The 27,060-nt window shown below is 36.8% G+C and overlaps 1 long non-coding RNA gene across 1 annotated transcript; it reads right to left on the bottom strand.

Moving 5' to 3' along the window:
* Positions 1-1,037: 1,037 nt before the first annotated feature.
* LOC145641053 (uncharacterized) lies at positions 1,038-2,159 on the bottom strand. Its single transcript, XR_014115126.1, has 2 exons — positions 1,847-2,159; positions 1,038-1,252 (listed from the first exon to the last, which is right to left on the bottom strand). It is a non-coding gene; the product is annotated as an uncharacterized LOC145641053 (long non-coding RNA).
* Between the last annotated feature and the right edge of the window lie 24,901 nt (positions 2,160-27,060).

Raw genomic sequence — 27,060 nt, 5'->3', positions numbered from 1 at the left:
GTCCCCCAGATTGATGGTATGGACAATAGAACATATCTGTCCTTTTCAGAGATTTAAAAGGTCTCAGTTTGAGAGGTTTGACCTTACCATTCTCGGAGAGAGCATTTGGAACATCTTAGCATATGAATTCCCAATTGGAGTATAGAGTTTATTACTCTTCTTGGGTGTGTCAATTACTTGTAGAAGGAATGTTTTCTTCATCGTGGGTGGAATTTTATCATACTTTTTTTGAAGTTCCTCCCCTTGTTTCTTTGCAAATTCAAGAGACTCACGTAGTAAGTCTTTCCCTCCCACATGGACCATATAAGCATTTGCACATCCTCCTTGCTTGCTGGATCTAGAAACTCATCCATGGCATCGAAAAAGATCACCTCCTCTTCTTCGATATCATGAATTTCCTCAACAGGTTTGATGAGAGATGAGGGATCAACATCGTTTTCCTCATTAGAGATGGCCAAGGCATGGGAGAGAGGTGCATTGTCGATGCTTGGCTTCTTACTAGAAAGAGTCAATGGTAGTTTGTTGTTATCAATTAAACCTTAGATAGCTTCCTTAAGCTTCCAACAATTTTCCGTGAGATGGCCACTACCTTGGTGATATTTGCAGTGTGCATTGGAGTTCCAATTCCACTACTACAAAATAGGCAATATAGAACGCTTTAGAGGCGTCCTTCAAGTGGGGTGCCTTATAAAGTATACATGACGCCTATTTGAGGCGTTTTATATCTAATACAATACTAAACGCCTATCTTGGATAGGCGATTATTATTCTATGTACAAAGCATATAAAAATCAAAGAAAAGATAACTAAAAACTTTCGAAAGGCGTTCTATATTTGATAAAAAAAGGAGCGCCTATCTTAGATAGGTGTTCTCTTTTCTAATTTTTTTTAATTTAAAAAAAATATTATTATTATTATTATTATTATTATTATTATAATAATAATAATAATAATAATAATAATAATAATAATAATAATAATAATAATAATAATAATAATAATAATAATAATAATAATAATAATAATAATAATAATAATAATAATAATAATAATATCTACATTCTGTAAATAAAAGTCCACTATGATATGATACATTAAAATTAAACTACAAAATACATTATCTTTTTTTTGATAAAATTTGACAAAAATTAGCTAACTGATACATTTAAGCTACAACACACATAGGATACTATCATCATTTAATCAGAAACTCAATGAGCTACCTTGTGATCATCATCCTCCAATTAACATCCTGAGAAAAAAAAATTATTAGCATAAATCAAGCAGCAAACCAAATATTTAAGATTCAATCACGAAGAACTACAAAATAAATGTCACCAAAATCATCAAACATGCTAATTTATAGAGCATAAAACATGCTAACTTACAAGAACATAATCAAATTTCAATTTAAAAAACATAATCGAACTGCTGCTAAAATTTTAATTTGCTCATTTACAAGAACAAAATCGAAATTAAAAAAAAAAAAATACAGATGCACAAAACTCAATCGAAATAATTAATATAGTAAATTCTAGCCCAAAAAATCCGATAGAAATATTACAACCCAGTTATCATAGAAACCTAGGAAAAAAAACAGTTAAACAAAGAAAATCCAGAAAAATAACTAGCAACCTCATCAATTATAACTGATATGTGATTGTAAACGATGATACGATAAAAATCCATCCAAAATCAACAAATTCAAATAAAATAAGCAACAATACATACATCTACAAACTGTAAAAGGCAATTAAACTTTGATAATAATCAATTCCAAATCCAAATTCTGCAATGAAAATCGATGCTCATCATATGGAACCAAATGAAAGAGAAAGAAACTAGCCTATTTGCCGGATCCGAAGATTTTAAGGCCAATACCATCGTCAGGGAAGAGTATGGCGGTGATGAGATAGCAGCAGAGAGGGGAGGAGGCAGTGTCGCCTCGCCATTGTTAAAGCCCCAAATTCGGGCTTTTTGTGTGGAGGAAGGAGATGGGTTTTTTTTGCCATTGAAGGAGGCCGTTAAGGGAAATTAGAGTAAGATCCATGGGAGATTACTAGGTCGAATCGGATGAGAGAAAGCAGAATTCTTTAAGGAGAGGGAAGAGAAAGGAGAGCAGTGAACGGCGGTTAGAGCAAATATGGTTTTAACCTTTTTTTTAAAATACTCCATACCGTAGAACGCTTAACTAAGAAGAATGTTCTATATTGTAAAGCTACAATTTAAAAAAAAAAATCAATAAATCAAACATAACAATTAACTTGGTGAGGCGTTCTATTTGATTCAATATACACAACGTTTCTCTACCAAAGGCGTTCTATATAATTTAGAGAACGCTTTTCCAAATTGACAGTTATATATTCAGTGTTACTTTTTCTCATTTTTGTGGTAGTATTAGCTGTCCTCTTTTCAACTGGTGGGTCCCCAAATGGTCTAGGAGTTATAAGAACTTTTGCATACAGTCGGTCAAATACGGTGTCATAACTCATACCAATAGGAGTAAAGTTCCACCTAAATGGTTTCTTTTGTCCTCAGTTGTTCATAGCAAGCACTTCACTCAAATTAAAAGTGTTATCATTGTTTAAGTGAATGGTTTTGGAAGAAGAAGGATTGTCGTTCTTCTTGCCTTTCCAGCCACTGTTAGAGTTATTATTAGCATCTTTTAGTTTAGCAAGGTCGTCCTCAATGTTAATCCCTATGTCATAGACAGCCTTGAAGGTGTGTAGATTGTGTTGATACTTGAGATGCTTGGAGTACTTTTCTTGGATATTCTTGATGAACAACCTCATAGATTCTTTTTCGCTTGGTACTTTAATCATCCTGGCAAAGGTTTCTCTCCTTTTATTGAAGAAATAAGTGAAACCTAAATTCTCTTTCTGTATAAGTATTTCAAGTTCCCTATAATCAGTTTTAACTTGGAATATTACACTTATACCTATAAATGAAAGTGTTTACTGTTAATTACCAAGTAAAGGTCTTCTCTTTGTCAAAGGAGAAGAACCATTTTTGGCAAACGGTTTCAAGAGATAAGGATAATAAAGAAGGAAATACTTTTTTATCAATACCCTTAATACTCATTATTGTTTCAAAAGCTCTTAAATGGAAATAAGGGTTGTCAGTTGCCTTGAATTTTGGGATGTCGTTGGCATTGAACTTCTGCGGAAGAAGCTCCTTGTCCACCAAGATCCCTTGTGAACTAATGCCCTGAAACTTGTAGTTACTAGATAGCTTACTCAAGCTTTCTTGCATAAGATCCATTTGTTATTGCTTCACAAGGTCATTAATTTAAAGGGTTAAAGCCTTCAACACTTCAGTTATGTATGTCAATTGGTTCCTAAGTTCGTTGACATCTTCTTGGGTTTCCATTATCTTCTGTGCTTTCCTTTTTCGAGTGATTGGTTTATCAAAATTTTGTACTTGAATAAAAAGGTTGTCTTTGATTAAACGCCCTTCCTTTCTTGACCATGCGCTGTAAATTAAACCATTTATTTTAATGACTTGAATAAAATTGACTTTGACTTTACGGGTTTATAAAGAAAAAGAGAAAAAAAAAAGAAAAAAAAGGGTGTATATTTTTGGAAATCAAGTATATGGTTCAAAAAAGTTGTTTAATTGGAGGATTAATATCCGACTTTACCCCCCTAAAAAAAATAACGGAAAATACGCGCATGCAAGATTCTCTTAGACATGGTCAAAATGTACATACATATTAGTGTGTTCATTATATTGTGAGTGCAAGTGACATGCTTTGACTTTTGTGTAAGACCATGGGACTTAGTGTCTAGACTCAATTAAAGACTTAACAAAGGTATTGTTATTAACAAAATAATTGAATTGATTAGCAAACTGTTTAATTAGACTCATAGTGATGACTCGAGCAAAATTCCGAACTGTCGTCAAAGCGACAGGACTGTCACCGTACATTGTAGTTCAGCGCTAGACGACATATATGTCGCCAGGCGTTGCACAATATAGTGTGGCGGTGCAGTCCAAATCGTGGCGCCATTGCTGGAACGTTGATCTAGGACTGCTTTCAGTATTTTAACTCAACGGGACATGCCTAAAGTCATACTAAGTCAATTCCAATTAAATTATTAGACTTTAATTACTCAAATTAATTAATAAATCAATTAATTAGGCAAAGTCCTTTTAGTCGTTATTCAGTTTATTTTAGTCAAACATAAGTCAAACAAACAGTTAGGAAAAACACATAGAGTATGCATAACAAATAATGCACAGTTAGTGAAGTAGGCACAATATGATGCAATGAGTTTGCAACCTAACCATGGCTCTAGTTCTCTAAAGTTTAGGATATGGGTTAGTCAAATAGGGTCCATGGTTAATTGTCCGGATGCACCGCGCAGAAGCCTTACCTTTTGAAAGGTTGGCGTGAGTGGATAGGACACTGCGAGTTAAAAACTCGATTCCATGGTTTGGTGAATTCAACATTCTCGGATGTACCCTTAGTTGCACAGAACATTCAATCAGGTAGATGGAGCATGAATTCCCAAAGAGTTATATCCATATGTAGAACACATATGGTTTTCAAAATGGTGAGAAAAACTCAATCAGGAAGTAGGATCGAGCAAACAGTGCTAAAAACTGGTCAAAATTAGATCGCATATTTCTGGCTCGGTATAGAAAGAACTTGGCGCCAGAGAACAGAGGTTGTCGCCGCAATTTGGTTCTGTCGCTTGCGACACAGTCAAATCCTCGGCGACATACTCTGTTTTCTAGACGCCAGTTCCCACATACCTCAGCAGATTTCTGTGCTCGATAAAATTTTCCAGTTTCTCGCAGCATTATTTCGATCCTAGTTGTGAAAGATATTCCTCAAATTTCCTACGTGTAAAAATCCTATGTTTTAACTCACTAGGGATGGTCTTTCCAATGAGATCTTTTTCATGCATATGACAATAGTGTTAATCAAAATTACGCACATGAAATACTTAAAACTTTTTGAGTCTTACCACTCATTCAAAATAATTGCCAAAATAAATTTTAGGAATTGAAATAAAAATCCTTCCCAGTGGAGTCACCAAAAACTATAGGGAACATTTCAAGCATCACCCCAAACTTGAACCCTAGTGTGACCATACACTAAAGCATCGTGGCGTCCAAAGGGAAGGAAACTAGAGCAAAAGAGTCGCCAACAAGTTTTAGGAACTTGTAAACCGTTCACAGGGTGAAGGTTACACCCCTTAACGATCCAGGTGATCGTCAACTCCAATAGGTCTGAAACCATGACTGGTAGTTTGGGGATGAAGGTAGAAATTCAACCTAAAAGAGATTGAACCTGCCCTAATAATAGGCCTCTACTTTATTCTGATCGTATTCATGTGCGCTTTCTGACTAACATGCAATCATTAGGTTTACCCTAAACATGTTTATTATATGTTTATTGAATATTAATGTACAAACAAAACTATTTTTGGCGATCACTTGAATTATAATCAAATTAACGCTAAACAAGATTATTAATTATCTTATTAAGCGTGATTACAAGTACCTATTCCCTTTAAACATGCATAAAAGGTGTGATCAAGAAATAAATAATAACAAGCATCAAGCAACATAATAATAATCATAATCATAATAACAATTATGATTAAAATAATCAAGTTCATGTTAAAAATAAAGCATAATAATAGCAAGATCCTAGACATGATACTAACAAGATTAATAACAAATTGTAGACACCCATTTGTGTCTCCCCAAAACCAAACCAAGTGATGAGTGCCTTTCACGTCGAACCATAATCGAATGAAGCGAAGTGTGGAAAGTTTAGTGTTGCAGATAGATTTAATTTCTTTTCTCTTCTCTCTGTTTTTTGAAAACTTATTTTAAGAAAACAGCCAATTTAGTTTGTTTGTTCCATGATATGGGTCCAATAGTAGTGTAGTTGGATGGGGCTTGCAAAGACTTTTCCAACGATATATTATAAGCCCAATTCTGATGAATATTGAGGAAGTTATGGCCAATTTACCAAACTAGGCCCGGTTTGAACCTTATATGCGGCCCAATGATCTAGAGGAGGGCCTAATATGATTTATCTTTCCTAATGCAATTAGGAATGGTTTTAGTCTTCTAGATTCTTCTAGAAGATTCTTTTCATTTCTAATTCGATTAGCATTGATAAATTGACTTTTGTTGACTTTTCAGAGTTTTAATTAAAATCAAAAAGCATTTTCGAGGAAAAGATACAATTTTATCCTCCTGGCGCAAAGCCTGGCGCTGGCATTGGCGCCAGCTTTGTTTCACGTGTGTCAGATGCTCTGTTTTGTAAAATTATTATTTTTTTTTTCTGATTTTCTCTATAAATAACGTATTAAAAACTCCGTTTTCATTCACCTACAATCAGTTTTCAATTCTCATTCTCTTTTAATCATTTATCATCTCTTTATTTCTCTTTAACCTTGCTTTTTACATACAAAATTCCGCATTCGCAAGTTCAAGAAACACCTAGCCATATTCGAAGTTGCCTTCGCCTTAGACGTGAAAGGTTTAATTTCTGTGGGTTTGGTCCCAAATCTCTCTTTCAATTATTTAATTTAATTGTTTTGATTATTATTTTCCCTGAAGTTACTAACGTGTGTATTTTGTTATTAGAAAGAGATACGAGGCGTCAAAGTAAGTACTTTAATGGTTTAATTGATATTATGATATAGAAATCATGCTTAGGTTATTATGATCCCTAGTATCATGTTAGGATGTTTTTCTTAATTTGATGTTTAGGGTGACAACAATAAATTACTAGTATCATGTCTAGGGTAAATTTAATATTAAGTATGATTAAAAGTATGATGCCTTTTATGTTCTTCCTAATATTTATGATTGTTATTATCATGTTAGGTTTAAAGATTTGATTTTTATTGCTTAGTGACATGCTAGGGTTTGTTATTAATCTTGTTAGTATCATGCCTAGGATCTTGCTATTATTATGCTTTAACATTAACATGAACATGACTATGATTATAATTATTATTATTATTTATTATTATTATTATTATTATTATTATTATTATTATTATTATTATTATTATTATTATTATTATTATTATTATTATTATTATGTTGCTGGATGATTATTTATTGTTATTTCTTGATCACGCCTTTTATGCATGTTTAAAGGGAATTAGTACTTGTAATCACGCTTAATAAGATAATTAATAATCTTGTTTAGGGTTAATTTTATTATAATTCAAGTGATCGCCAATAATAGTTTATTTGTGCATTATATTCAACCAATATAGATAAACAGGTTTAGGGTTAATCCTATTGATTGCATGTTAATTAGAAAGCGCACATGAATATGATCAGAATAAAGTAGAGGCCTATTATTAGGGCAGGTTCAATCTCTTTTAGGTTGAATTTGTACCTTCATCCCTGAACCCTTGTTTAGTTCTAGACCTTATGGAGTTGAAGATCTCTTGGATCGTTAAGGGGTGTAACCTTCACCCTGTGAACGGTTTACAAGTTCCTAAAAAACTTATTGGCGACTCTTTTACTCTATCTTCTTCCCTTTTGGATGCAATCGTACTTTAGTGTATGATCACAGTGGGGTTCAAGCTAGTGGTAATGCTTGAAATGTTCCCTACAGTTTTTGGCGACTCCACTGGGGAGGATTTCTATTTTAATTCCTGATTTTGTTTCGGTAATGATTTAGAATGAGTGGATGAGACTCGAAACGTTCTAAGTATTTCATGTGCGTAATTTTGATTAACATTATTGTCATATGCAAAAATAGATCTCATTGGTCAGACCATTCGTAATGAGTTAAAAACATAGGATTTTACACGTAGGAAATTTGAGAAATATCTTTCACAACTAGGACCGAAATAACACCGCGCGAAACTGGAAAATTTTATCGAGCACAGAAAGCTGCTGAGACATGTGGGAAGTAGGGCCAGGGGCTAGAGCTTGGCGCTAGACTTTTAGCCGTAGCGCCAAACGCTAGCATTGGCGCCAAGCGCTACAGTTAAAAACTGGCGCCAGTCTCTGTTTGCTGGTGCCAACCTCCCCCAATACCAAGCCAGAAATATGCGTTCTAATTTCGACCGGTTTTTCGTATTGTTTGCTCAATCCTACATCCTGATTGAATTTTTTCTCACTTTTCTGAAACCCATATGTGTTCTACATATGGACCTAACCCTCTGGGAATTCATGCTCCATCTACCCGATTGAACGCTCCGTGCAACAAAGGGTACATCCGAGATGTTGAATTCACCAAACCATGGAAGCGAGTTTTTTCTAAAATTTGCGGTGTCCCATCCACTCGCACCAACCCTTCACGGTTAGGCTTCCGCGCGGTGCATCCGGACAATTAACCATGGACCCTTTTTTACTAAACCATATCCCGAACTTTAGAGAACTAGAGCCATGGTTAGGTTGCGAACTCATTGCATTATATTGTCCCTACTTGACTAATTGTGCATTATTTGTTGTGCATATATTCTATGTTTCTCTTAACCGTTTGTTTGACTTGTGTTGAGATTAAATAAATTAATGGCTTAAAGAACTTTGTCTAATTTATTAATTAATTAATTAATTTGAGTAAATAAAGTCTAATATTTTAACCGGAATTGACCTAGTACGACTTTAGACATACCCTAGTTGATCAATAACACCGAAAACAGTCCCAGATTGAAGCTCCTATATTGGCGCCAAATTCTGAGCTGTAGCGCCACACTGTGGAGTGTGGCGCCTGGCGACAGCTTTGTCGTCTGGCGCCAAGCTGCATAGTGTGACACCAGTTCTGTCGTTTGGCCGACGGTTCGGATTATTGGTCGAGTCATCACCTAGTGTCTAATTAACCAATTTGCTAATTATTTCGGTTAATTTTCGTTGTCAATAGTACTTGTTTGAGTCGTTAATCAAGTTTAGGCACTAAGTCCCATGGTCTTACACAAGAGTCCAAGCATGTCACTTACACTCAACGCACACACTAATACACATACTTTGACCATGTCTAAGAGAGTCTTGCATGCACGTTTTTTTTTCTCCGTCATTTTTTAGGGGGGTAAGTCGGATATTAATCCTCCAATTTAAAAACTATACTTAGTTCCCTAAAAATATGTACATTATTTTTGCCAAAAATATGCACCCATTTTTTATTTTTCATTTTTTATTTTTTCCTCAAAATAAACCGTAAAGTCAAGTTGATTCGAGTTAAGTAATTAAAACGCAAAATGGTTTAATCTACAGCGCGTGGTCAAGAAAGGAAGCACGGTTAATCAAAGACAACCTTTTCGTACAAGTCCAACTTTTTGACAAACTCATAGCTCGCAAGAGGAAAGCTAAGACTATAATGGCAACACAAGAAGAATTCAATGAGCTTATGAACCAATTGGTTAGCGTGACTGAGACACTGAAGCTCCTATCACTCAAGATCGATGATCCCGTGAAGCAACAACAGATGGACCTCATGCAAGAGAGTCTAAGCAAGTTATCTAGCGACTACAAGTTTCAAGGCCTTACATCACAAGGGGTCTCGGTGGACAAAGATCTTCTTCCGCAGAAGTTCAATGCCAACGACATCCCAAAATTCAGAGCAACTGATAACCCTTATTTTCATTTAAGAGCTTTCGAAACAATAATGAGTATTAAGGGTATCGACAAGAAGGTTTTCCCCTCTCTGTTCTCTCTATCTCTAGACCGTTTGCCAACAATGGTTCTTTTTTCTCGAGAAAGAAAAGACCTCTACCTGGGAGTCCATAGAAAACTCTTTCGTTGATAGGTACAAGTGCAACATTCAGGTTGAGACTGACCATTGGGAACTTGAAATCCTCAAACAGAAAGAGAACGAAGGCTTCACCTCTTTCTTTAACAAATGGAGAGAAACCTCAGCTAAGATGATTGAGGTGCCAAGTGAAAAAGAGTCTGTGAGGTTGTTCATCAAGAACCTTCAAGAAAAATATTCCAAACATCTCAAGTATCAAAATAATCTCCATACCTTCAAGGCCGTCTATGACATTGGGATCAATATTGAAGATGACCTGGCCAAGTTAAAAGCTGCCAACAATAACTCCAACAGTGGCTGGAAAGGAAAGAAGAACGACAATCCTTCTTCTTCCAAAACCACCCACTCAAACAACGTTAGCACTTTTAATTTAAGTGAAGTCCTTGCTATGAATAATCAAGGACAAAAGAAACCATTTAGGAGAAACTTTACTCCTATTAGCATGAGTTAAGACACCGCATTTGATCGATTAAATCCAAAAGGTCTTATAACTCCTATCGCACCATTTGGGGACCCACCAGTCGAGAAGAGGTCAGCTAATTGGAACCCCAATGCACATTGTATGTATCACAAAGGTAGGGGTCATCTCACCGAAAAATGTTGGAAGCTTAAGAAAGTTATCCAAGACTTAACCGACAACAACAAGCTGTCGTTGCCCCCTGCCAGTAAGAAGCCAAGCATTGATAATTCACCTCTCGCTCATGCCCTGGCTATCTCTGACGAGGAAAATGAGGTTGACCCCTCGTCTTTCATTAGGCCTGTCAAAGAAATCTATGCCACAGAAAAGGAGGAAGAAACCTTCTTTGATGTCAAGGATAACCTTCCAGAACCGGCAAGTAAGGAAGATATACAATTGCTCACACTGTCTATGATGGAGGTATCACATCTACTACGTGAAGCTCTCAAAGCTATAAAGGAACCCCAAAAGAAATATGATGAGGTTCCACTTTTGAAAGATAAACCTAAAAGAGAATTCACACCCATAGGAATGACCTATGATGCTACTTTTGATCATCTCTATGATCAAGGACTAATCAAACCTATCAGTCCAACAGAGGATCCAACACCAGAAAAGCGATCCCCAAGGTGGGATCCCAAATCCTACTGCAAGTACCATCAAGGAAACGGTCATACCACAAATGAATGCTACAGGTTTCAAAACCTCATCCAAGATCTTGTGGAAGCTAATAAGATCTCATTACCTCTAGCTAGCAAGGGAACGACTTATGAAGCAAACCATTTTTCCTTACAAGTCACTGAAAAATCCAAGAAGAGTAATATAATCTACACTCCAATTGGGATCCCATATGCACAAATGTTCGAAATGCTCTTCGAGAGTGGCGAGATCAAACCTCTCGAATCGAGACCATTCGAATCATTGAAAAGGACGGGTAGATATTACTGCTAGTATCATCAATACGGGGGTCACACTATCGAAAACTGTTTCAAATTCAAAGATTTGGTTCAGAAAATTATTGATGAAAAGAAACTAGTCCAAGTGCAACAAGAAGACGATGCAACCATCAATGGAGTTTGGGACAGTGATGAAGAAGATGTCTACTTAAAAGACACAATAGGATCTCCACCTTCTGTATCGTACACCACATATGACGTTTGGGCTGAAGAAGACTCATCGATAGACGTCCTCACAAGATCCGGGAGAATGCAACCTCCCGTTTCAACACAACCTATGCCAACCACACAACAAGTTCCCATACCTATCATTGTAGACAATGATATTGTTAAGCAGTTTGAGAAGACAAAAGTTGAGATGATTGTATGGAAACTCTTGGCAACATCTCGAGAACAGAGGTTGGCTGTAATGAATGCCTTGGATAAAATTGGGATAGATTCTGACACTACCCCTGACGGATTAGCCCACTTCCTCACAAGTGATCTTCCTAGTCCAATTAATTTGATCACCTTTTCTGACAAGGATTTATCCCCAGAAGGTGACAAACATTACAAGGCATTAAACCTCGCAGTAGTTTGCAAAAGGATGAATGTTCCTATGACTCTTGTAGACAATGGATCGACCATCAACGTCTGTCCACTTAGAACTGTGAGGATGCTAGGCATGAGGGACGAAGATTTAACTCCGTCTACACAAGGAATAAGGGCCTATGACAACACTCGTCGTCAAGCTCTCGATAAAACTACCCTGAATGTAACGGCGGGAGCGATAGAACATGCTACTACTTTCCAAGTAGTAGACATCAAAGCTTTGTTCAATTTGTTGTTGGGATGCCCTTGGCTTCATGACCTAAAGGCCGTCCCCTCATCTCTCCACCAACAAGTAAAAGCTATAGTTGGGGGAATTCGTATCACCATCGATGCTTCGCCTATGAGGATCAAGTCTATAGAGAATCCAATCATTAATGTGGAGCACGACGAGGATGATGAAGATTTATGGGGCTTTAACGAAGAAGTCTCCTTAATCCAGGAGGATGAAAGGACCCCTCTTTGTCATGACCCCCATTCCAACATGATTGTAAATGCCATGCTGAAGAAACAAGGACATTTTCCTAGGATGACCCTAGGAAAGAAGAAAGGAACGACACAACCGCTGGAGTCACCTAGCCTCCCTAAGTTAGACACCTTCGGACTTGGTTTCGAACCGACTTGGAAAGATCTCAAGTGAGCCCAGTGAAAGTCAAAGGCACGTAGGGACGCTCGCACTCAAAAGAAAGCAATCCCAATGGATCAGTACCTTCTTACACTTAATGGTCAATCCATAAAATAAGGAGAGGACTATCCATGCCATGAATTTCCTGAGCCATTTGTCGTAAACGGCATAAGGCAACCGGGTTTTGAGATCTTCTTGGATTGCTACTTCACGGATGAAATCCCAACTCCTGTCCACAAGGAGAAAGCACCCCCATGCTTTGACTTTAACGTCATGGGATTATTGTTTGGGCGAGAAAAGAATGAGCCAACTTACAGAGAAGACAATTCTTCGCTCATTCAAAGAAACCTACAAAGCGAAAGCTTCAATCCATCGAAGCTAATCACTCCAACTGAAGGATCACTACGAGGGTGGCGCAAGACCATCAAAATGACTACTCCAAGCGGAAGGAAGATATCCATCACAACAGGGCAAGGACCAATGTTTGAAGAGTCGCCTGAATCAGAGTCAGAGTCGGTGTCTCTCCCCCTAGAGTCTTCTAAGTCCCTAGTAGTAGCACACTCCCCTCCTATTTCTTCTCCTAGATTAGTTAGTGATCAAGTCCCTGAGGACATATCACTCTTTTATGTAATGATCTCAGAGTATAATAATATTTCTCCTTCTCCTTATTTCTCGTGTTCTTCTCTAACCCAAGATGACGAGCATTGCTTAACTAACAATGAAAAAGACAAATAAATTATTAAAGCAATGGAAACACTCAAAAAGAAAACACCGGTAATTGAAGAAACTGAAACAGTTGATATCTCAAATGATTCAACCCATAAAAGAGAAGTTAAAATCGGATTAACACTGAATAAACAAGAAAGAACCGATTTAATTAACTTACTTAAAGAATTTATCTATGTATTTGCTTGGTCATACGAAGATATGCCAGGCATTAATAGAAAAATAGCTCAACACACTATACTACTAATTCCAGGAATAAAACCCGTTAAACAAAAGTTGCGTCGAATAAAACCCGACGTAGCTCTTAAAATAAAAGAAGAAGTTCAAAAATAAATAATTGCAGGTTTCATCAAGGTATCCAAGTACCCCGAATGGGTCGCCAACGTCGTCCCAGTTCCGAAGAAAGACTGAAGGGTAAGAATGTGTGTCGACTACCGAGATCTAAATAAGGCAAGTATAAAGGACGACTTCCCTTTGCTACACATCGATATTCTGGTGGACAACACGGCAAATCACGCGCTCCTCTCGTTCATGGATGGGTACGCAGGTTACAAACAGATTCTCATGGCAGAAGAAGACATGGAGAAAACTATTTTATAACACCATGGGGCCCTTACTGTTACACGACAATGCCATTCGGGTTGAACAACCCGGGTGCTACTTACCAACGTGCAGCAACTGCCTTACTCCATGACATGATGCATAAAGAAGTCGAGGTATATGTCGACGACATGATTGTAAAATCAAAAGACCCTTCAGGCCATCAAGTAGCCTTAAGGAAATTTTTCGAAAGGCTAAGAAAATATAATATGAGGTTGAATCCAGCTAAGAGTGCTTTTGGAGTCACCTCATGCAAACTTTTGGGTTATATCATAAGCTCTAGAGGAATAGAGATAGACCCAACCAAGATCAAAGCAATCACGTCAATGCCACTGCCCAAGACAAAGAAACAGATTTGAGGATTTATTGGCCGGTTGCAATACATAAGTAGGTTCATATCAAAATTGACGACAATATGTGAACCAATCTTTAAAAAGCTTAAGAAGAATGTACCAGTAATATGGGATGACGAGTGTTAAAAAGCCTTTGAAAAGATCAAAGCCTATCTCGCAAATCCTCCCGTATTAGCACCAGCACTTCTGGAATACCTCTTAGGTTATATTTGATGGTTACCAAAGAGACAATGGGAGCTATGCTAGCACAAGAAGTAGAAGGAAAAGAGAATGTAATCTACTACCTATGCAAGAAGATGCTCGAATACGAAGCACGCTATACGCCACTCGAGATGTTGTGCCTCGCCTTGGTGTGGGCCACAACCAAGTTAAGACATTACATGCTAGTGTATACTGTCTTCGTAGTTTCCCGATTAGATCCACTCAAGTATCTATTTGAGAAATCTACACTCAATGGACGCATATCGAGATGGATAGTCAATCTAGCCCAGTTCGATGTAAGGTTCATGCCACAAAAAGCTATCAAAGGATCCTTGGTGTCAGACTTTCTAGCAGACTTCCCAATAGAAGACTCGACGCCAATACAAGATAACGAATTTCCAGATGAAGACTTAATGGTTACTGAAGATGATACTTGGAATTTATACTTTGACGGAGCCTCGAACCAAAAGGGATTTGGCGTTGGAGTATTACTAGTATCACCTAAAGAAGAGCATGTTTCAATCTCTATAAAGCTTGTTTTCGACATTACCAACAACGCTGCTGAATATGAAGCATGCGTGGTAGGCCTTGAAAAAGCTTTGGCGTTGGGAGTAAAAAAGTTAAGGATATTCGGAGACTCTTATTTGATTATCAATCAAATATCTAAAAGGTGGAAAGTAAGGAGCGAAAGTCTAGCCCCTTACCAAACCTATTTGGACACTCTTACCGATCAATTAGAGAAGGTAGAATACACATATCTACCTAGGGAAGAAAATCAATTTGCTGATGTCTTGGCAAGACTAGCCTCGATGGTTAGGATTCCCTCGGAAATCAAGCAAATGCCTCTAACCATAGAAAAAAGGCATAAACCGGCATACATCCAGGCTATAGAAGACGACGAAGTAGCCCAAGGCGAAGAAGAAGAGGAAGAAGAACCATGGTACACGGATATACTCAATTACGTCACCAAAGGAGAATACCCTCCCCATGCTGACAAAAGAGAAAAACGAGCATTAAGGCTCTTGGCTTCCCAATATGTACTCATGGACAACGAGCTACATAAAAGGGTACCTAAGGGTCGAGCTCTCTTATGTGTAGGAAAAAAGGATGCCACATAGAGCAATGATGATAGTCCACGAAGGAATTTGTGGCACTCATATAAATGGCAAAATGTTAGTCCAAAAAATAATGCGAGAATGATATTATTGGACTACAATGAATAGGGATTGCCATCAATATGTAAAAAGATGCCCTAAGTGCCAAATTTATGCCAATTTACAACATGTTCCCCCATCCTTGCTCTACACCTACACATCGCCATAGCCATTCTCTACATGGGAAATCGACATCATCGGCAAAATCACTCCCCCAAGAACAGGAGACACGAATATATCTTAGTAGCGATTGATTACTTCACAAAGTGGGTCGAAGCGCAATCATACGCTAAACTCACTGCAAAACATGTAGCATTCTTTATCGAGAGAAATATTATTTGTCGATACGGAGTCCCAAATGAAATGATAAGTGACAATGGAACTCACTTTCAAGCCGAATGTGAAGAATTGCTACAAAAATACGGCTTTCAACATCATCATTCTTCCCCTTATAGGCCTCAAGCAAATGGAGCAATCGAGGCTGCTAATAAAAACCTTAAGACTATCATCGATAAAATGATGGAAAATTATATGGATTTGGATGACAGACTTCACTTCGCATTGTGGGGTTACCGCACGTCAATTCGCACATCAACAGGAAATACGCCATTTTCCTTGGTATACAGAATGGATGTCGTACAACCTATCGAACTAGAAATACCGTCTCTACGCATTGCGTTAGAGAGTAAACTCGATGAAGTTGAATGGGCTGGGGCAAGATATGAAGAACTAACTCTACTCGATGAGAAACGACTAGAAGCTCTTCATCACACTCAATGTTATAAAACTCGCATGGCTAGGCATTTTAATAAGAAGGTCAAGACAAGAAATATCAAAGTAGGAGACTTGGTGTTAAAAGCACTAAGGAAAAATGTTTTAGATCCAAGGGGAAAATTTAGACCTAATTGGTCTGGACCCTACATTGTCAAAACAATCTTGTCAGGAGGTGCAGCAAAACTAACTGCCATGGATGGCAATGAGTTCTCAAACATGACAAATCTTGACCAACTTAAGAAATACTATCCATAATTACTTGAGTAGGATACTCAAGAGAGCTACGTTTAGCCTGATTCCTTAAGCAAGGATACGTAGGCAACCCTTTACGGGTGCGACCACCTTATTTTTCGACATTCTCGCGTCCCAGAATTAATTAAAAATTTAGCAGAATATCGGCGAAATATCGGCGTCGTAGAGAAGAATCTGGCGCCAGCCTATGGAACTATCGCCTGATGCCCGACTGTTCTGGAAGGCGCCAGTTGCAAATGAGCGGCGCCAATTCACAGACAGATTCTGGGAAAATTTCAATGTTTTTCGGAAAATTTTCGACTTTCGTACTCGAAGAATTTCTGGAAAATTAATTTTTTTCGGTTTTCATTGCTTTAATATAATAAATTTAAAGTAAATAATTTAATTAAAAGCAGAAATTTCATTGATAAAATAAAATTACATTATTGATGAAATTTTAATAAAGCTGAAATAAATTAACTTTAAACAAAAATATAAACTATGTCTAATAATTTGAAATTAAGCAATGCTCCTAATCTTTCTTTTCTTTCCTAGCCCTTTTCCAATTTTTGTCTGCTTCCTCCTCCTCATCCATAACCTTAGCTAATAGGCATCCTTTAGAGGACCTACATTCAATCTTAGAGTAGATAGTCTCCCCTTCGCCTAGGACTCCATGCTTCTTTTCTACCAAGACTTTTTTAGCTGTGGTGTCAGCTTTCCTTTTTCCCTTATCTTTGGTAGTACTTTTCTTCCTAGGCATTGCAGGTGTTTTGAATTCAACTCTTTCACCTAAGCGTTCCTTGGCAGGAATCACCCTATCACCTAGACAACTCTTCACATCAGTTTTACCCTGATTTTTCTTCAAGCCTTTCGAAGATTTCTTCAGGAACCACTTCTTCACATCATTGGGCAAAGAAGGAGGAACCTTTTGGGTAATCACTTCCCATAAAGGTCTAGCACTCCAATAAGCATCAAATCTGTCTACTTCCTGAGAGACATGGTACTCATAGGGAGGATGAAGATCCCCAGAAGGAATATTCTGAAGCAAGTCGTATTGTCTTTTTACCCTGAAGGGATAATAATAAGTCATACGGGACAAACTTGGAAGACGGCAGAAAGGTTGCTTGTTGACACCAACCATCCTTTCTATTTTCCACCATGGGACGACCCACTTGATAGCAAAATTGCGAGATTCGAAGACCTTTCTCCACCCATGGCGCCCAATTTTAGGGAAGCGTTTCTTCCTCCTCACGAAGCAATTGGGGATGTACTTCTCAATATTGTTCGGAGGGCTAATTAATTCTAGCCTTTCCATTAGCCACATCTGTAAAAAAAATTGCAATGCAATTAAATTATTATTACAATACAAAAATATGTTTTTTTATTTCTGTAATTAAAAATATTATTTTTCTACCTGTAATAAAATTGGAGAGCCGCAAAAAGGTGCTTTTGGGTTCCTTTTCAATTCATCAAGACTAATCATAGTCTCTCCAACTATCAATGGCATTGGATTTCTCCCTGATTCAATTTGTTCTAGTACGGTTGTTATAATTGATTGACCTTCATTATTTTTACCACTACTAAGGAAAAATTGATTAAGAATGCAAAACATGAAAGCCCTTCTTCTATAAATATGAAAAGATTCAGAAAGAGGTTTATCAAAATAATGGCGTGTAAATTCTCTCAAATTAACTATGTTGCCATCTACTATTTTTGATAGTTACCTTTCTTTTAAATTAATGAAGAGCTCAAAATCCTTGTAATAATATGCATCTACTCTAGGGATTACTATGAGGTCTATTACAGGGAAACCTAAAATAGCACCAAATTCTTCTGGCAAAGGGCTAATCTCATCATACCCTATTCTAAAGCAATGAGTATCAACATTCCAAAATTCTAGAGCGGTACGAATGAAATCTAAATAAAGATCTACCCCTTTTATGCCATAAATTCCCCCCAAGTGAAACAAATCTAATTATTTTCTGTCTCTAGCATCAAGAGATCGACACCATTCATGAGTGTATTGGGTGAAAGTTTTGGTGACTAGAGACATGATATTATTTTTCTAAGGCCAAGAATTATTTTATTCGCTGGAATTATGAAAAGAATTTGTTGGGCAAGGGGCTATTTATGCATGATTTACGAGCAGTTTTAATCAGGGTAAAATACGGAGACAGCGCCAATTAGTGTCAGACTCCACAATTGGCGCCAGACGCCAAGGCTTGGCGCCACACGCCAAGTGTAGCGCCTGGCGCTACACCCAATTGCGTAGCGCCAGCTGGCGCCAATTTGCCACGTCATCCGCACTTTCTTAAACTGCGTTTTACCTTAATCCGAGTCTGCTAATGACTTTACGGCTTTTTTTTTCTTTTTCTAAAACATCTTTTTATCCTTTTTAATTAATATAACTATTATATTAATTATGTTATTCTTTTTTTTTTGGATTTTATTAATTTCCAAGTTTTGATAAACCCAACATTTTATTTGGCCTTTCCTTTTTCATTTTTTCTTTTGGGGGAGCGGGTCGGATACCCTCCATCAATAATAAAAATGACGGATTTTTTGCGCAAAATTGTTGTGACACTTTTTCTTGCACACACAAACATGCACATAATAATAGCAAACATAAATAAACTCATAATAGTATGTATATACAAAATATGTCTAAAAATGAGTTTTAACTAAAAGGCAAAGTTCTAAACAAAGTCAAATAAATAATAAAAAGCATAGGTACAAACCACCTTGCGCGAGAGCTGACACAGAAATAAGTCAGTAAACATGCATAATATATGTGGACAAAATTTGCAAATAAATAAGCTTACTCGAGTCCGGTGGCGAGATATCGACCGCTCTATGAAGCGCGGCCGAGGAAATCATCTCCCCAATCGGCCTATATGTCCCCTGGTAGTGGATAGACATACGAGGTGGCACGAACTCAGCAGCATCGTCCGAACAAAGCAAAACCAAGTCAGTGAAGCATTACTTGGGGGCTACTTAACGAAAGATAAGAGCTGAAAAATCATACCGCCACATCCTCAGCCGGTACAGGAACTGGAGCTAACAACGACAGTAGCTCCTATGCATAGCATCGCCCAGGGATCGTGCAAGATCACCAAGGGGGACTAGTTCCCTCTGACATGCTCAAGCGACCTCGCAGCACCAGAACACTCAGCCACTCGTTGGGGTTGTTCTATCTTCATGCAACATATTTTCGGGTTCCTTGGTCCACTAGTTAGCCCCTCTAAGCAATTTGACATGATCGGTTTGATTGCATAAAGTGATCGACTTGATGAAAGATTGTCTCACTTAGCTTAAAGCGCCTAAGCATTGGCTCATTGACAAAAGGCACCGACATAGTGGTTCATTCGCAAAAGGCGCCGACATAGTGGTTTATCAGCAAAAGGCACCGACGTACAGGTTAGAAGCAACGGAAGCGCCGACGTACAGGCATAGCGGAAGCAAAGTTCAGGCAAACTTTTAAAGATCGACAAGTGGAGGTCTTCGGTAATTTTCTTTGGAAAATTATCGCATCAAATGAAGATGACTTCAAGCGAGGATATCTTCGACGGCATTCCCTAGCTTGTGGAGAGTTGTCACAAACAATTGAAGATTGTTTCAAGAGAAATAATCTTCGATAGTATTCCCTTGGACGTGGAATATTATCAATGCGGATGAGGATTGTTTCAAGAGAAGCAATCTTTGATAGTATTCCCTTGGACGTGGAATATTATCAATGCGGATGATGATTGTTTTAAGAAAAAAGCAATCTTCAATCGTATTCCCTTGGACGTGGAATATTATCAAAGCGGAGGAGGATTGTTTCAGGCGAAGCAATCTTCTATATTGGAAGCAGTTACGGGCATAGCGGTTTTCAAGCGTGATGGCATTCTCTAGCTTGCAGGAGGTCATCAAAACAAATCGGTTAGTTTCAGAGACGTGTGCTTAACGGTGCAAGATACGCATTTAGTAACTCTTTTATCTGTTTAACTAACGCTAGTTTGCAGTTATCGGCGTTACAAGAGTGGTTTAGGATAGCAGAACGTTCTGAATCATTCTCCGTCCCTATCGATACTTTGACTTTCGTTGTCAAAACTTACGTTTCTCCAAACTCAGTCAAAGTGGGGGCTTCTGTAGACACCCATTTGTGTCTCCCCAAAACCAAACCCAGTGATGAGTGCCTTTCACGTCGAACCATAATCGAATGAAGCGAAGTGTGGAAAGTTTAGTGTTGCAGATAGTTTTAATTTCTTTTCTCTTCTCTCTGTTTTTGAAAACTTATTTTAAGAAAACAGACAATAAAGTTTGGTTGGTCCATGATATGGGTACAATATTAGTTTAGTTGGATGGGGCTTGCAAAGACCTTTCCAACGATATATTATAAGCCCAATTCCGATGAATATTGAGGAAATTATGGCCAATTTACCAAACTGGGCCCGGTTTGAACCTTATATGCGGCCCAATGATCTAGAGGAGGGCCTAATATGATTTATCATTCCTAATGCAATTAGGAATAATTTTAGTATTCTAGATTCTTCTAGAAGCTTCTTTTCATTCCTAATTCGATTAGCATTGATAAATTGACTTTTGTTGACTTTTCAGAGTTTTAATTAAAATCAAAAAGTATTTTCGAGGAAAAGATACGATTTTATCCTCCTGCACGGCAAAATTTATCTAATTTGAGAAAGCGCATCAAAAACAGTGTTAGCGCCAAACGACAGGCATTGGCTTCTGGCGCTGGCATTGGCGCCTGGCGCCAATTAGCCAGCGTTGGCGCCAGCTTTGTTTCACGTGCGCCAGATGCTCTGTTTTGTAAATTTATGTTTTTGCTGATTTTCTCTATAAATAACGTATTAAAAACTCCGTTTTCATTCACCTACAATCAGTTTTCAATTCTCATTCTCTTTTAATCATTCATCATCTCTATCTTTCTCTTTAAACTTGCTTTTTACATACAAAATTCCGCATTTGCAAGATCTAGAAACACCTAGCCATATTCGAAGTTGCCTTCGCCCTAGACGTGAAAGGTTTAATTTCTGAGGGTTTGGTCCCAAATCTCGTTTTCAATTATTTAATTTAATTGTTTTCCCTAAAGTTACTAACGTGTGTATTTTGTTATTAGAAAGAGATACGAGGCATCAAATTAAGTACTTTAATGGTTTAATTGATATTATGATATAGAAATCATGCTTAGGTTATTATGATCCCTAGTATCATGTTAGGATGTTTTCCTTAATTTGATGTTTAGGGTGACAACAATAAATTCCTAGTATCATGTCTAGGGTAACTTTAATATTAAGTATGATTAAAAGTATGATGTCTTGTATGTTCTTCCTAATATTTATGATTGTTAGTATTATGTTAGGGTTAAAGATTTGATTTTTATAGCTTAGGGACATGCTAAGGTTTGTTATTAATCTTGTTAGTATCATGCCTAGGATCTTGCTATTATTATGCTTTAATATTAATATTAACATGAACATGACTATGATTATAATTATTATTTATTATTATTATTATTATTATTATTATTATTAATATGTTGCTTGATGATTTTTTATTGTTATTGCTTTATCACGCCTTTTATGCATGTTTAAAGGGAATTAGTACTTGTAATCACGCTTAATAAGATAATTAATAATCTTGTTTAGGGTTAATTTGATTATAATTCAAGTGATCGCCAATAATAGTTTATTTGTGCATTATATTCAACAAACATAGATAAACAGGTTTAGGGTTACGTTAATCCTATTGATTTCATGTTAATTAGAAAGCGCACATGAACACGATCAGAATAAAGTAGAGGCCTATTATTAGGGCAGGTTCAATCTCTTTTAGGTTGAATTTGTACCTTCATCCCCGAACCCTTGTTTGGTTCTAGACCTTATGGAGTTGACGATCTCTTTGATCGTTAAGGGGTGTAACCTTCACCATGTGCACGGTTTACAAGTTCCTAAAAAACTTTTTGGCGACTCTTTTGCTCTATCTTCTTCCCTTTTGGACGCCACCGTACTTTAGTGTATGATCATAGTGGGGTTCAAGCTAGGGGTAATGCTTGAAATATTCCCTACACAAACCCTACCATGTCACTAAACAATAAAAATCAAAGCTTTAGCCCTAACATGATACTGACATGAATATTTAGAAAAGACAATAAAAGGCATCATAGAAATCATAATTGATCTAAGAAACTTATTCTTTACCCTAAACATGATTCTCGGAAGATCAAAACACCCTAACATGACACTAGGAATCATAATAACAACCTAGACATGATTTCTATATCATAATAACAATAAATCAATGAAAGCACTTACTTAAATGCCTCGTACCTCTTTCTAATAACAAAATACACGCGTTAGTAGTTTCAAGGAAAATAAAAAAAAAAATCAAAGAATTAAATTAAATAATTGAAATAGAGACTTCTGACCAAACCCTCAGAAATTAAAACCTTTCACGTCTAGGGAAAATGCAACTTCGAACTTGGCTAGGTATGTCTAGATCTTGTGAATGCGAAATTTTGTATGAGAAAAGCTAGTTTAGAAAAAAGAGAGAGAGAGTAATCAAGAGATTCTTGATGAGAGTTGTTGAGAAGAGAGAATTCCTAAGAATTGATGATTGAAAACGGAGGTTTTAGGAGGCTATTTATAGAGAAAATCAGCTAGATATGATAAAAAACGAATCAGAGTTTCAAAAAGAGGAAAACATGACTGCAACGCCAAACGCCAGGTCTGTCGCTAGGCAACAGAGCTGTAATATGGAGCTGCAATTAATTTTCCACGTGTTTTCTTATTTTGATAAAGTTTGAGCGTACGAGAGAGCAAAATTGTATTTTCCTTAAAAACACTACTTTCTTCTGATTAAAACTCCTAAAAGTGAACTAAAGTCAATTTATCAATGCTAATTAAATTAGGACTCAAAAGAACCTTCTAGAAGATTCTAGAAGACTATAATCAATCCTAATTGCATTAGGAATGATTAACCAATAATAGGCCCTCCTCTAGATCATTGGGCTGCATATAAATATCAAACTGGGCCCAGTTTAGTAATTGGCCATAACTTCCTCATTATTCATCGGAATTGGGCTTATAATTTATCGTTGGAAAGTTCTTTTAGAACCCAAACCAACTACACCATTATTGGACCCTTGCCATGGACTAAACCAAACTGGATTGGCTGTTTTCTTAATATAGGTTTTCAAAAACAGAGAGAAAGAAAAGAAATAAAAATTGACCGCAACACTAGACTTTCCACACTTTTACTTCATTCAATTATGACTCGATGCAAAAGGTACTCATCAATGATTTTGGTTTTGGGGAGACACAAATGGGTGTCTACAGCGGGCAAACTTCCTGAAAGCGGAAGTGGTTACAACGAAGCTAATAGAATTAAAAATTCTTCCAAGTTGTTTTATATCTCATCTAATCCACAAGATAATTTTGCATTTCCACATGGAGTGGAAATGGTTAATAATGATCCAAAGTGGAGGACAAAACTAAGATGGGGTCTGTCAAAGAAGGAAAGAAAGGGTTGTGGTGCCGATGATGAGGAAGATAGCAGTGGAAGTGGGAAGAGGTCTAGGGCGGAGAGTGAGAATGAAATCCGTACTGATGGATGTATGTTCGGAGGTCTACCACAACCAGACGGTGTCAAAAAAAACAAAAGCTAAGCGTAAGGGCAAAGCAGTAGCTTTCGAAAGTGCAATATTGAGCATCAGTGAACAGATAAAGGCGTGTAATGAGGTTAGAGAAAGGGAGGCAAATTTATGACAGCAACGGTTGGAACTTGATAGAGAAAAGGAAAAGAGGAAGCAAAAGCAAGTTGATTTAGCAGAGAAGAAGATGAATTTTGATATGCTACAATTAATTTTTGGAAGGACAACACCACTCACTCCAGCTGAAGAGCCCCACAAAGAAGAGTTACTTCAACTTGTGTGCGGTAGAAAATGATTTTATCTCTTTAAATATTGTGATTTAATTAAAAATGAAAGTATGAACTACAATTTAGGTTTTATTTTAGAGGTCGGTTAAGATTATTTTTATTTCGTTGTATTCTGAGGTTAGATTTTTCTAATTTATGTAATGAAATTGAATTGTTGTAAGCAAAGACTGGTCATAATCACTCGTGGTCATGTCTCATTCATGTCCCTTGTCTTACTATATTTTGAGTAGTCATGTACTCATGTATATTTCATGTCAATTGTCTTGTTGTATTTTAAATAGTCAAGATTCTTTTCGTCAAAAAGTATCTTTAAGCACTCAAGGAATTGTCATTCATATTTAATCACTCATGGAATTTTCATTCATATTTTTGTCCTCTCATTGAGAGTTCATGCTTATAAATACTAGTGAAACCATCTACGCAAACACAATATAATCTTACTCCTCAAATATATAAAACACTCATAAATTACAAGAAAACACAATGATTTCCATTAGCTCAACCACCAGCTCATCTGATTCTGATCAATACGTATAATTATATCATTTAGTTCACGAATTTGTCACAACCCATCTACCAACTTTGTTGTTTAACCAAACACAACCCCAACCCGTATCTGAAATTGAATATGTTCCTGAGCGTAGAGGGGATACAGATAGAAGATATAGGGAAAAGGGGCATGTTCAAGATTACTTTGCGAGTAATCCAGTTTATAGCGACTAACAATTTTGGCGTAGATTTTGAATGCATCGACCTTTGTTTTGTAGGATTATGAACAAGGTGGTCGAGGGGGATCATTTCTTCCAGCAGCATAGGAATGCTGCTAGAAGGCTTGGGTTATTACCGTTGCAGAAATGCACCGCTATGATTATAATGTTGGCGTACGGTACCTCTCCAAATGTCGTGGATGAGTATCTGCGCATTGGCGAAACAACCTCCAGATTGGCATTGCAACATTTTTTTTAGGGGTTATTACACTTTTTGAAGCTAAATATCTCAAAAGTCCCACCAACGAAGATTTAAGGAGAATCTTGCATCAAAATCAAATGCGAGGTTTTCCCAGTATGATAGGTAGCATTGACTGCATGCATTGGGAGTGGAAGAACTGTCCCATGGCTTGGAAAGGCCAATACGCAGGCCATAATAAAAATGCAACCCTCATTTTGGAGGCCGTTGCAGATCAAGATTTATGGATTTGGCATGCATTCTTTGGAATCCCTGGATCTTGTAATGATCTTAATGTCCTTTACCGTTATCTGTTCTTTGATGATGTTCTTCATGGCCGGGCACCTCCAATTCATTTTACCGTGAACGACCATGAATAATAGTTGGGTTATTACTTAGCAAATGGGATTTACCCAAAATGGACTACTTTTATTCAAGTTATAACACTTCCTCAACTTCAGAAGGATAAATTATTCGCTGTTAAACAAGCTCCGGCTCGAAAGGACGTTGAACGAGCTTTTGGAGTTTTACAGGCTAGGTTTGTCATTCTACGACAACCCTCCCTTGCGTTTAACGAAGACATATTGTGTGACATAATGAAAGCTTGTATCATTATGCACAACATGATTGTCAAAGTTGAACGACACAACTATACTCAGGCCGAAGTTTTAAGAAAGTACTATAAACAAGATTGCCCGCAAATTACAAGACCCACTACAAGTACTACAGTAACAACGAGCCTTTTGAATTCAATGTTGGCTGACCGCATAACGTTGATATCGACACGTATGTCCAGAGAATAATGTCACTATGTGATAGAGACACCCATGTCCAATTAAAAGCAGATTTAATGGAACATATTTGGTAAAAATATGGTACTATTAATGAGTAAAAAACTAAGTTGTCGTATAATTAAAATTTAATGTAGTCTTATGCAATAGTACGTTAAAAATCTAAGTTCGTTACTTATTTGGTTTGTAGTATGCATTAAATGTAATCGTACGCCACTAAAATATTATGTTGTCTTAAATTTATAATTGTTTCAATATTATTAATTAATATTTAATAATTGTATTAAGTTGAATAATAGTATAATTGTAATTAGTAGTACTAAAACTTCATTTAACCAAAACATAATTAATAATGATATGGTGATGTGTAAGAGAGAAATGTTGGTGGGGTATGTGACAAAGTATGAGAGAGATTGATAAATATTTTTTTTTTATCATTAGTGGGATAAAATTTACTCACAAAAAATACTCATGGTCTGCAAGAGAGAGAAAGTTGTTTGAGAGAGAATGAACAAAAAATTTTTTGCTCAATAGTGTGAGTGCCCTCAAAGCAGCAAGCCCACTTTTATCTGCCTCCAATGATAAATTTGACATTCTTTATCTATATTATATTTCTTTATCTATGTATACCATAACTTATCCTTGTAAAATTTATTGCTTTCACGTATCTTTTCTTCTCATGCTCAAGTATTTTATAATAATATAAATTATAATTGTTTCTTTATTTATGTTCTGGAAAATTATTAGTTCATTAATCTATTATAACTTATATAGCACTCATAAAGTCTTTATTTTAAAAACAAATTTACCAATTAGTTGTTGGTGTAGTGGTTATTGGGACTACACTTGGTAGGGATGACCCGTATTCTATCCACGCAACAACATCTGAGAGGGGACTAAAACCTAACCCTCTAGAATTGATCCCCAAATCCGAATTAGCCCAAAGGATAAATCGGGTGGAACTCAAAAATATCGCGTC

The sequence above is a fragment of the Chenopodium album genome, chromosome 7, assembly GCF_948465745.1.
Source record: "Chenopodium album chromosome 7, dcCheAlbu1.1, whole genome shotgun sequence".
In the NCBI taxonomy this organism is placed as follows: domain Eukaryota; kingdom Viridiplantae; phylum Streptophyta; class Magnoliopsida; order Caryophyllales; family Amaranthaceae; genus Chenopodium; species Chenopodium album.
This window is presented reverse-complemented; position numbering and strand designations above follow the sequence as displayed.